The sequence below is a fragment of the Pteropus vampyrus genome, unplaced genomic scaffold (assembly GCF_000151845.1).
Source record: "Pteropus vampyrus isolate Shadow unplaced genomic scaffold, Pvam_2.0 Scaffold294, whole genome shotgun sequence".
NCBI classification, from domain to species: domain Eukaryota; kingdom Metazoa; phylum Chordata; class Mammalia; order Chiroptera; family Pteropodidae; genus Pteropus; species Pteropus vampyrus.
Genome location: NW_011889075.1, coordinates 2,261,816 through 2,272,394, shown reverse-complemented (window position 1 = coordinate 2,272,394; position 10,579 = coordinate 2,261,816). Strand labels below are relative to the sequence as shown.

At 36.3% G+C, this 10,579-nt stretch overlaps 1 long non-coding RNA gene across 1 annotated transcript in view; it reads left to right on the top strand.

The window, feature by feature from the left end:
- Positions 1 to 3,393, top strand: part of LOC105303012 — a 64,553-nt gene extending 61,160 nt beyond the window's left edge. Inside the window, exon 3 of the long non-coding RNA XR_896886.2 lies at positions 2,926 to 3,393. This is a non-coding gene — a long non-coding RNA (uncharacterized LOC105303012). The remainder of the gene's footprint in view (positions 1 to 2,925) is intronic.
- The last annotated feature ends 7,186 nt before the right edge of the window (positions 3,394 to 10,579 follow it).

The window sequence follows — 10,579 nt, the reverse complement described above, 5'->3', positions numbered from 1 at the left end:
TCTGCCCTGATGACTGGGCCCTGCTGCTGGCCGCATGGAGCTCACACCACTCCCTGGCAGGGCTGTTCAGGGAACTCGTAGCCCCTTCTCCCTTCCCCCTCCTCCTACAGTGATCTCTGGTAGCTGTGAGAGGCAGCTTCTTTATTTTTCTCAGCCCACCGCCCAACACCCGGAGTTCTGACCTGTGGTAGCTCTTATGTGCAGGTCCCATGCTCAGACGTGCTGGTGTGCAGTTTGGGTGTTTTTTTGTTGAGTGTTAGATGTTCAGCTTGTTGTTTCAAGTGGAGAGATCTGGTGATGTCTCTCACTCCTCCATGTTTCTCCAAAACTCCTCACTTTTTCTAATTTATTGCTTTTAATCTACTCCGGACCAGCAAACCAGGTAATAAATTTATGAGTTAGAAACATGCTTGTGCACTGTTGATGAGAATATAAAATGGTGCAGCTTTTATGGAAAATAGTATAGTGGTTCCCCAAAAATTACAAAAGAATTACGACATTATTCAGTAACTCTACCTTTCAATATATACCCCCAAAGAATTCTCAAAAGATATTTGTACACTCATTTTTAAAGCAGCATTATTTATAAGAACCAAAAGGTGGAAGCAACCTAAGTGTTCATGGACAGATGAATGGGTAAATAAAGTGTGGTATATCCATACAATGGAATATTATTCAGCCTTAAAAAGGAAGAAAATTCTGACACATGCATAACATGGATGAGCCTTGAGGACATTACTCAAAGTGAAATGAGCCAATCGCAAAAAGACAAATATTATATGATTCTACTTATATGAGATACGAATAGTCAAATTCATAGAGACGGGAAAATGGGGAGTTGTTTAATGGGTACAGAGTTTCAGTTATGCAAGATGAAGAGTTCAGGAGATTGGTTGCACAACAATGTGAATGGACTTAATGCAACTCAACTGTAGACTTTAAAAATGGTTAAAATGGTAAATTTTATGTGTATTTTACCACAATTAAAAATAAATTTAAAAAAGTGTTAGAAACAGGCATGACTAAATTCAATAAATATTTTTGTGTGTACCTACTATGTATTCTACTCCATTCTTAGTGCCAGGGATAAGCAGCTGAACAAAACAAAGCTCCTTCATAGAATTTACATTCTAATGTATAGTATATAATAACATCTATACCTTTGTAGTCTATCTAATAAAGTACATAAGTTTAAGACATTCGTTTTCATAAAATAACTGATTTACCCAGAATATCTGCAACCTGATGTACATATAACTGAAGAATATATTTGAAGTTTAAATATCTTAATTCAAAAGAGCATAATGATTAAAATTTAAAAATTGATCTATTTCCAACATCTTTCAGGTATATTTGCTTAGATTTTCTTTCCATTATATAGATTAAGGCATGGGATGTGACAGATTGAATATACAAATGGATAGCAGCCAGACCACATATAGAAATAAAACTTTGACTCACAACCTGTAGCAACCTACCTAGGAAACCAACTCCTGACCTACAATAAACGACTCAGTAAACCAGCCTGTTATAAGTCAGACTCACAAGAAGCAAAGCTGTGATCTCTAGTGACAATCCAAAAAGTTAAACCATTACTTCTGTAAAAATCAGCCAAAATAGCAAGGACTCGATTAATAACTGACAGCTTTCCTAATTTTTGTCCCTGCTTCCAACTTAGGACCAACCAGAGACAGCCAAATCACAAAGTACTCCTAACCAATCACACAGAATGCCCAGCTTCTAATTTGCCTGCCTCCAACTTCCCCAGACAACAACCTCCAATCAGGGTGACCCTGAAGCTTTCCTTTTCCAGACTATATAAAGCTTTCCCACTCCTCTGCCTGCCTTTGAGTCTCTGCCAAAACACAGGAGATGGTGGCAAACTTAGATTAAATAGATTTTGCTTTTCTCATTTCATTGGTCTTCACTTATTTCCACAGATATTTACTATATAACTGCAAATTGCTCTTCAATCTCTTAAAAAAGTTAATGACTACCAAAATGTAAAAAATTACGGGAACTCTCACAACCATTGGACTATTAGCAAGATCACTGTCCTCACCTATTGCTATCTCTCCCTCTCATACTGGGTTATCACGGCTTTAACCAGTTATCCAACAGATGGCATGATCACCATGTGATCAGATAGTTCTGGACCAAATAGTTCTTTCATTATTATAATGGCATAATGTTTAACAATAGATGATCATTTGAAAAATTCTTGTAGAACAATTCTTTTGCCTTTTAGAATTCTGGTTAAATGATCTGTGATAGTTATTTCAGACACTAAGGAATATTTTATGTTTTTGTTTGTTCTAATGTTTGTAGAGGGTTGGAGTGACCTCAAAAGATAACCTCTAAATAATAGGGACATTTGTACATTTTACTTAAGAATGTACATGCAGGAGATTAGGAACTATTTCTGTTTGCTTGGATCTGAATTCAAGTGATGAAACATCAGTCGTAAAAAGTACTTAATAGAACTGGGTTCACTATGGTGCTGAATAATCATCATAATGCATATTATTTTTAAAATACATGATGTGCTTTTCTCCCTGTACCACCAATGTATATGACCTCCCCCTATTCTGTTGGCAGCATCCATTTGCCTCAGGCAGGACTGATTCTTACAGCAGGAAGGCAAAGGGAAAAATGTTATGTTTTCAGACTGGTCTACTTTTGAGAATTTTTCAGATCACAGACTTAAAACAGGTTTCAAAGAGAAAGGGTTTTTAAAATTCCAAATGCTCCCTCTTTATATTTTCAGGGGTAAATCTGGCTAGCTTATCCATTATTACCAGGACATAATTTTTATAACAATGGATGATCATTTGAAAATTTTAAAACAGAATTTTACATTAAACTAGAGTGTAAGAGAGACCCTTGAAACAGAAAAAGGAAATAGAAAAATTCCTTCTCTTCTAGGTCTGGGAAGAAGAAGCAGGGGTAAGTGTCCTCACTTTTCCCCTCCAGTCAAGGAACTACTGCCGATGTGACATCTCATGGATCAAGAGGAGAGATTTTGGAGATTTCCTACACTATTTTTCTGGTATTTTTCCCAGAAACTCACTAAATCATCAAATTACATTCTTGTTTATAACTGTAAGTTCAATAAGTATGTAATTAATCTTAAACTCATTATTCTGCACCCCACTCCCCACTCTATGCCTGCCTCCATCCATGAGAAAAAGGAAAATGTTTAAAGCAGAGGATCCTTTTGTGGAAAACCACATATTGTCTGTTACCTTTTCTACACATTGAATATATTTGTTATGTTATTTCAAAAAAATTAAAAAACATACATATTGGAAAAGTGATTTATTCTCATGTAAGGGCTCTTTTTGAATCTGTGAATTGACTAATCAGCTCAGCATAGGTCATTTCGGTTTCTTCATCAGTTTGGCTCCCTCTACCGATCAGTTTGCAAATCTTAGTAGATTCTAATTATACATTCTTGGCCCTTTTTTAAAACAAAGGATTTGGGGAAAATAATGGAATGAAATTGTTAATAAAATATATTTTAGCAAAGATCATATTGAGTTGTTTTTTGAAAAATTACTAAGGTTTGTATATATGATTGACAGATTTAGCAAATAAAAATACAAGATTTCCAATAAAATTTAAATTTCAGGTAAAAACAAATAATTTTTTAGTATAAGTAGGTTCCAAATACACTAATCTGGCAACTCAGTTATACATCTTGCTTAACAAATGAGGACTCTGAGGACCAAAACTTCCAGCTCCAAACTCCGTTTTTCCCATTTTCCTATGGCTTGTCCTCGTATTTTTATGAGAAATTTTCCTCTAAGTTCCTGTGAGAGAGGAGAAAATTTCCCTTTTCCCCTCTTTGTTCTTTTGGCTGGCCAAATAATTAAAATAACATAAGAAAGATTAACAGGAGAAAATAACCAAATTTAATTACATATATACGTACATACAGGATTTCCACAAGAATCTAGGGCTCAAGGACAAATTAGGCAGTTAAGGTTTATATGCCACCTTGAACTAAGGAGAAGTGGGAGTTGTGTTCAGACTGCAAAGGACAGGAGGGTAGTTCACATGGAGATGGAAAAGCAAAATTTTGATAAACAAATGTTTTTTGGGCCATCTTTAGCAATGGGACACAAAGAGGACTTGATCAATGGGTCTTGCTAGGTTCCTCCCTGTATATCATACTTAGTTCATATTAAACTACAGTTATCTATGATGATCACTCCCTTCCTGGAGCAGATCCTCTGTCTAAATTCTTTTAGGCAGTTAGGGGCAAGGTCATAGTTTCTTCCTGAGTTTTTTGTTTCTTAAAGTATTCAATATCCCAAAGAAGTATATTTGGGGGTGGCAAACTCTGCTCCCCTTCACTTCCAAAAGAAATCAGACTAGAGGTCTGATCATATAACACTTGATTTTAAGCTCCAAGGATCCTGAGATATGTTTCTTTTAACATGACTAGATGAAATGATCTAACATATATTGATCCATGTGCAAGGCCCCAGGACATTTTTTATATCTTACTGAATCTCCCACATGGACATTGTTGACCTGTGTATCTACAGGTAAGGGATTAAGGCTTAGAGTTACCTGTCTGAGGTCACACATATACAAAGTGGGGAGCTATGATTTAACTCACATAGTTGGCCCCAGATTCTCAATTCTGCTGCATATAAGAATCACATGTGTGTTTGTAAAACACACCAATGCCCACCTTATACCCCCTCACTACTCCCCATTCTAATTTAATTGGATGGATGTGGAACCCAGCCTTGATATTTTTTAAAAGTTCTCCAGGTGATTCTATAGGGCAGACAGAGGTGAGAACCATGGTCCTGATTTAATCTTCGCCTGAGCTGGTTTCAGGGCAGAGCTTCTCAACCTTGGCTGTGTCTTAAGACCACGGGTGTTGCAATCCTAATGCCCAGGTTCACCACAGACCAATTAAATCAGTATCATTAAAGTTTCCCAGATGGTTCTAAAATTGAGAACCACTGCTCTAGAGCAGAGAATGCCAAGTGTTTTCTGTAAATAAGAAGATAGTAAATATTTCAGGTTTTTGCGGTCCAAATTGTCTCCATCACCTCTGCGGCTGCAGAGCAAAAACAGCCATGGATGACACATAGATGAACAGGCATGGCCGAGTTCCAATAAACTTTATTTATGAGCACTCAAATTAGAATTTCATAGTATTCATGTATCATGACATATTATCATTCTTTTGATTTTCTGAATCACTTCAACATGAAAATACCATTCTCAGCTCTACAGTTGGGGTTGGCAAACTAGGGTGTGTAGATCAAATCCTGCCACTGCCTGTTTCTGTAAATCAAGTTATTCATCTTTTCTCTCATTAGCTTTCCTCTCATAAGGCATTTCCATTAATTCTTTGTGGTAAATTAATTCATATGATAGATGTGATTAATGAAGTCCAATGTTCTGCCTTTCCATGGTGCTTTCCATAGGGCTTTTAAGTACAGCAGCCCCTCTTCCCATGGTTTTAGTACCCGCTGTGAACCACAGTCCAAAAATATTAAATGGAAAATTCCAGAAATAAGCCATTCATAAGTTTAATATTTTACATCATTCTGAGTATCTCACTTCATCTCATCTTGTAGCCATGGTATATCATCTGACAAGAAGTGTGAGTACAGTACATTAAGATTTTGAGAGAGGCCATATTTACATAACTTTTATTATAGTCTATTATAATTGTTCTATTTTATTCTAAGTTATTGCTATTAATCTCTTACTGTGCTTAATTTATAAATTAAGCTTTTTCATAAGTATGTGTGTTTGGGAAAAAAGTGTATATAGTGGTAGGTACTATCCGTAGTTTCAGATATCCACTGGGAGTCTTGGAATGTGTCCTCTACAGAAAAGGGGGAACTACTGTAATTGGTTTATATTCTTAAAAACAAATTAGTATCATTATATTAATGTAGGGAGGAGGCAAGAAAACTAAAATGTTAAGCTATATTCAGAGACTGCAAAATGCTGATCAGTCCCACAGCCAGACCATGAGGAAACCTGCAGAACAAAGGAAGATTTCTGCTGGGATTGCTAACGACGCATTTCCCCACATCATGAAGGGAAAACAGGAAAACAGAGTCTTTAAGTGGCACCCTATGCAAAATAAAATCATTCATCCCCTATGGCTAAAACCATGGGGAACCTACAGATCAAAGGCTGCGAACTGTCAGCAGGCCTTTCATGGTACATATTCTTACATTTTCATGCTACACACTCTTACCTTCTTCAGTGTATGGCCATATCAGAGGAAAATGGATAAACAAATCTTTAAACTGTAACTCACATTATCTAAAGAATGACATATAAACTGAATTTCCAAACACTCGGGGTCTCTCTCAGTGTCTTTCTCTGCCTTCCTCACTGTCCCCATCTCTCTCTATTGTCTCCATCCCTCTGAGTCTCTCGTAGGCTCTCTCTTTGCTTCTGAGAGGAGACCACATGCTCGCTCTATTGTCTCTGTCCCTCAGAGTCTCTCATAGGTTCTCTCTTTGCTTGTGAGAGGAGACCACGAACATTTAGTATGTTCGGTCATATTCTCTAAGACCGAACATAGTAAACCTGAGAGGAGACCACGTTCTGTGTATGGAGTGTTACCCTTTCTCCAATAAACTTTCCTTTTGACTCTAACTTTGGTGTGTGTTTGAATTCTTTCTTACACTCTGCCAAGAATCTTCTTCTCTCTCAGTGTAGGGCTTGAGTTCCCCTCCGCTCAGGGAAATTTGCCTTGTCCTGCATCAATACTAACTATATCTATGGACTAGTCTATAAAATTAGTGTATTATTTTAACAAAAATATTTTTAACCAGATTATTAAGCATTTTTCCCTTTAGTGGGCATTAATCTTGGCAAAATAACTATAAAAATAAATCCACTTGAGTTTCTTGAGTGGCATTAAGAAACATGGTGGAGTGAGAGATGTTGCCAGATCTCTCCCCTTGAAACGACAATAAGCTGAACATCTAAAACTCAATAAAAAACACCCAATCTGCATACAAACACATCTGAGTGAGAGAACTGTGAATAAGAGCTACCACATGTCAGAACCCCTGGAATCAGGCGGTAGACTGGGAGAAACAAACAAGCTGCCTCTCACAGATGGAGCTCCCTGAAGGAGGAGGGAGGGGAAAAGGGAGGAGAGAAGGTGCAGCAGGTTCCCTGAACAGCTCTGCCTGGGAGAGCTGTGAGCTCCACGCAGCAGCAGTGACCAGGAATCAGGGCAGAAAGCAGAGAAGTGGGAATGGCAGACAAGCAACAGTTGATTATTACCAGCTGTGATAGCAAATGCAATGCAGAGCTGTAGCTCCCATCCACCAATCCAGAGGGGGCCCCCCCATATTCTCTAAGACCGAACATTGGGGAGCCCCAGGAGAATCTGAGCAAACGCTACCAAAACTGTCACTAACACTGACAGGGACTGAAACTGAGAGTAGCAAGCATAATTGAATATTTATAAGAAAAAGAAAAGGCATTATTAAGACTTTATATAAAACAGGGATCTAAGAGGCTTAGACCCCACCTACTGGAAACCAAAAGAAAAACGCCTTCTTTGCAACAGGCTTAAGAGAGACCTTTAATATAATAAATCATCTTTCTGGAAAAAGGCAGAATACACTTCCTTTAATGCCCAGGTGTAGAAATAGTCTATTAAACACCATGAACAACCAAAATGACAATGCATCTCAGAAAGAAAGAGAAAAACCTCCAGAAAAATAAGCTTAAAGACATAGAAATAATGTGACTTAAAAGACAGAGAATTCAGGATGATACTTCTGAAAAAGAACTCAATGAGATCCAAAATAATTCATATCAACAATTCCAAGAATTGAACAAACAAATAGATCAGCAGAATGAATTTTTTAGCAAGGAGATTGAAACTCTCAAAAAGAACCAAATAGAACTTCTGGAGATGAAGAATGCACTAAAATAGATGAAAAATAAAATAGCAAGCTTGGGAAATAGAGTCAACCAAATGGAAGAAAGGATCAATAATATTGAAGACAGAAATTTAGAAATAAATCAGAAGGAAGAAGAGAAAAACTAAAGAATGAAAAACAATGAAGATGAAATACAAAAACTAGCTGATACCATCAGGAAAGGAAACATGAGAATAATAAGTATTCTCAAAGGGGGAGAAAAGGAGCATGGATTAGAAAGCATTTTCAGACATGAGAGTTTCCCAAATCTAAGGAATGAACTGGAGTTTGGAATTCAAGTAGTCAACAGAACACCCAATTATCTCAGCCCAAAGAGGCTTTCTCCAAGATACATTATGTTAAAATTATCAAAAATCGGTGACAAAGAAAGAATTCTCAGGGCAGTCAGGGAAAAGAAGACAGTAACCTACAAGGAAAACCCATTAGATTATTGTCAGACTTCTCAGCACAAACCTTATAAGCAAGAAAAGAGTGGAATCAAATATTCAAACTATTAAATGAAAGGAACTACCAGCCAAGAATAACGTATCCAGCAAAGCTCTTCTTTAGATATGAAGGAGAAATAAAGACCTTTCCAGACATACAAAAATTGAGGGAATTCTTTACTATGAGGCTTGCATTACAGGAAATACTGAAAGGAGTCAGCTCGCCTAAAACAAAATGACATAAAAATACGTAACTATGAGTAAGGTGACTAGCGGACAGATAGAACTAGATGAGTGCAACCATTATTAAGAACAGGGCATTATAAGCTTAAACAATAAGAAGAAATTTGTTATTGCAAGATAGTATGGAATATTAAGCATATAGGGACAAACTGAGACAACGATATCAGAAAAGGAGAGAATTCAAAGATCCAGATTCGCAAAGGGGAATGGAGATAAGGCACACACAGAAGAAATGGACTAATTAATGATAACCACACACTGAAGATTCAGGACTGAAGTATATAACATAAAACAAAAAGGACCAGAGGGAAAACACACAAAACCCAACCCAAATTAAAAAACAACAACAACAACAACAACAACACCAAAAAACAAAAAAACACAGAAGCAAAGGAAACACCAAGCTATCAGAAAGAAAAAGATAAAATGGCTATAGGAAAACTTCATATTTCAATAATCACCCTAAATGTAAATGGACTGAACTCAACAATAAAAAGTCACAGAGTTACAAAATTAATCAAAAAACAAAACTGAACTATATGCTGCCTCCAGGACAGACATCTCAGTTCCAAAGACAAATAGACTCAAAGCGAAAGGGTGGGAAATGATATTTCAAGAAAATGGCATTCAGAGAAAAGCATATTAAATGACATATTAGACCAACTGGACATAATTGACATATATAGAGCCTTCCATCTGAAAACAACTGCTTATATATTCTTCTCTAGTGCACATGGAACATTCTCAAATATTGACCACATACTGGGACACAGATATAGCCTCAACATATATAAGAGGGTTGAAATCATGCCAACCATATTCTCTGATCATAATGCTTTGAAGTTGGAGATCAACTGTAAAAAGAAAGCAGGAGGAGCCACAAGTACATGCAGATTAAACAACATGCTACTGAAGAATAACTGGGTCAGAGAAGAAATAAAAAGAGAGATCAATAAATACATAGAAATGAATGATAATGATAGTACAACATATCAAAACTTTTGAGACACTGCAAAAGCGGTCGTAAGAGGAAAGTTCATGTCATTACAGGCCTATGCCCCAAAACAAGAATGAGCCCAAATAAACAACTTAACACTTCATCTTATAAACTAGAAAAGGAAGAACAAATGAAGCCTAAAGTCAGCAGAAGGAAATAAAATTAGAGCATAAATAAATGAAATAGAAAACAAACAAAAAAATAGAAAAAATAAATGCAACAAAGAGCTGGTTCTTTGAGAAGGTTAATAAAATTGACAAACCCCTGGCTAGACTCACTAAAGAAAAAAGACACAAATAAACAAAATCAGGGATGAAAGAGGAGAAATTACGACAGACATTACAGAAATACAAAAGATCATACAAGAATACTATGAAAAAGTACGTAACACCAAATTTAATAACCTAGAAGAAATGGACCCATACTTAGAAAGATACAACCTTTCTAGACTGAATCAAAAAGAATTGGAAAAATCTAAATAGACCAATCATCAGTATGGAAATTGAAACAATTATCAAAAACCTAACAAAAAGTAAAAGTCCAGGACCAGATGACTTCAGTGAATTCTACTAAACATTCAAAGAAGATTTAATATGTATTCTCCTCAAACTCTTCCAAAAAATCGAAGTGGAGGCAATACTTCTCAACCATTTTATGAGGCCAATATCACCCTGATACCAAAACCTGGTAAAGATAACAAAAAAAGAAAACTACAGACCAATATCTCTCATGAACACAGATGCAAAAATCATAAATAAGATACTAGCGACCCTGTTAAAAGAAATCGAAGAAGATACAAAGAAATGGAAAGATATTCCATGTTCTTGGATTGGAATATCAACATAGTTAAAATGACCTTATTACCTAAAGCATTATACAGATTTAATGCAATCCCCATCAAAATTGCATCAGCATTTTTTAAAGAAAAAGAACAAGAAATCATCAGATTTGTATGAAAG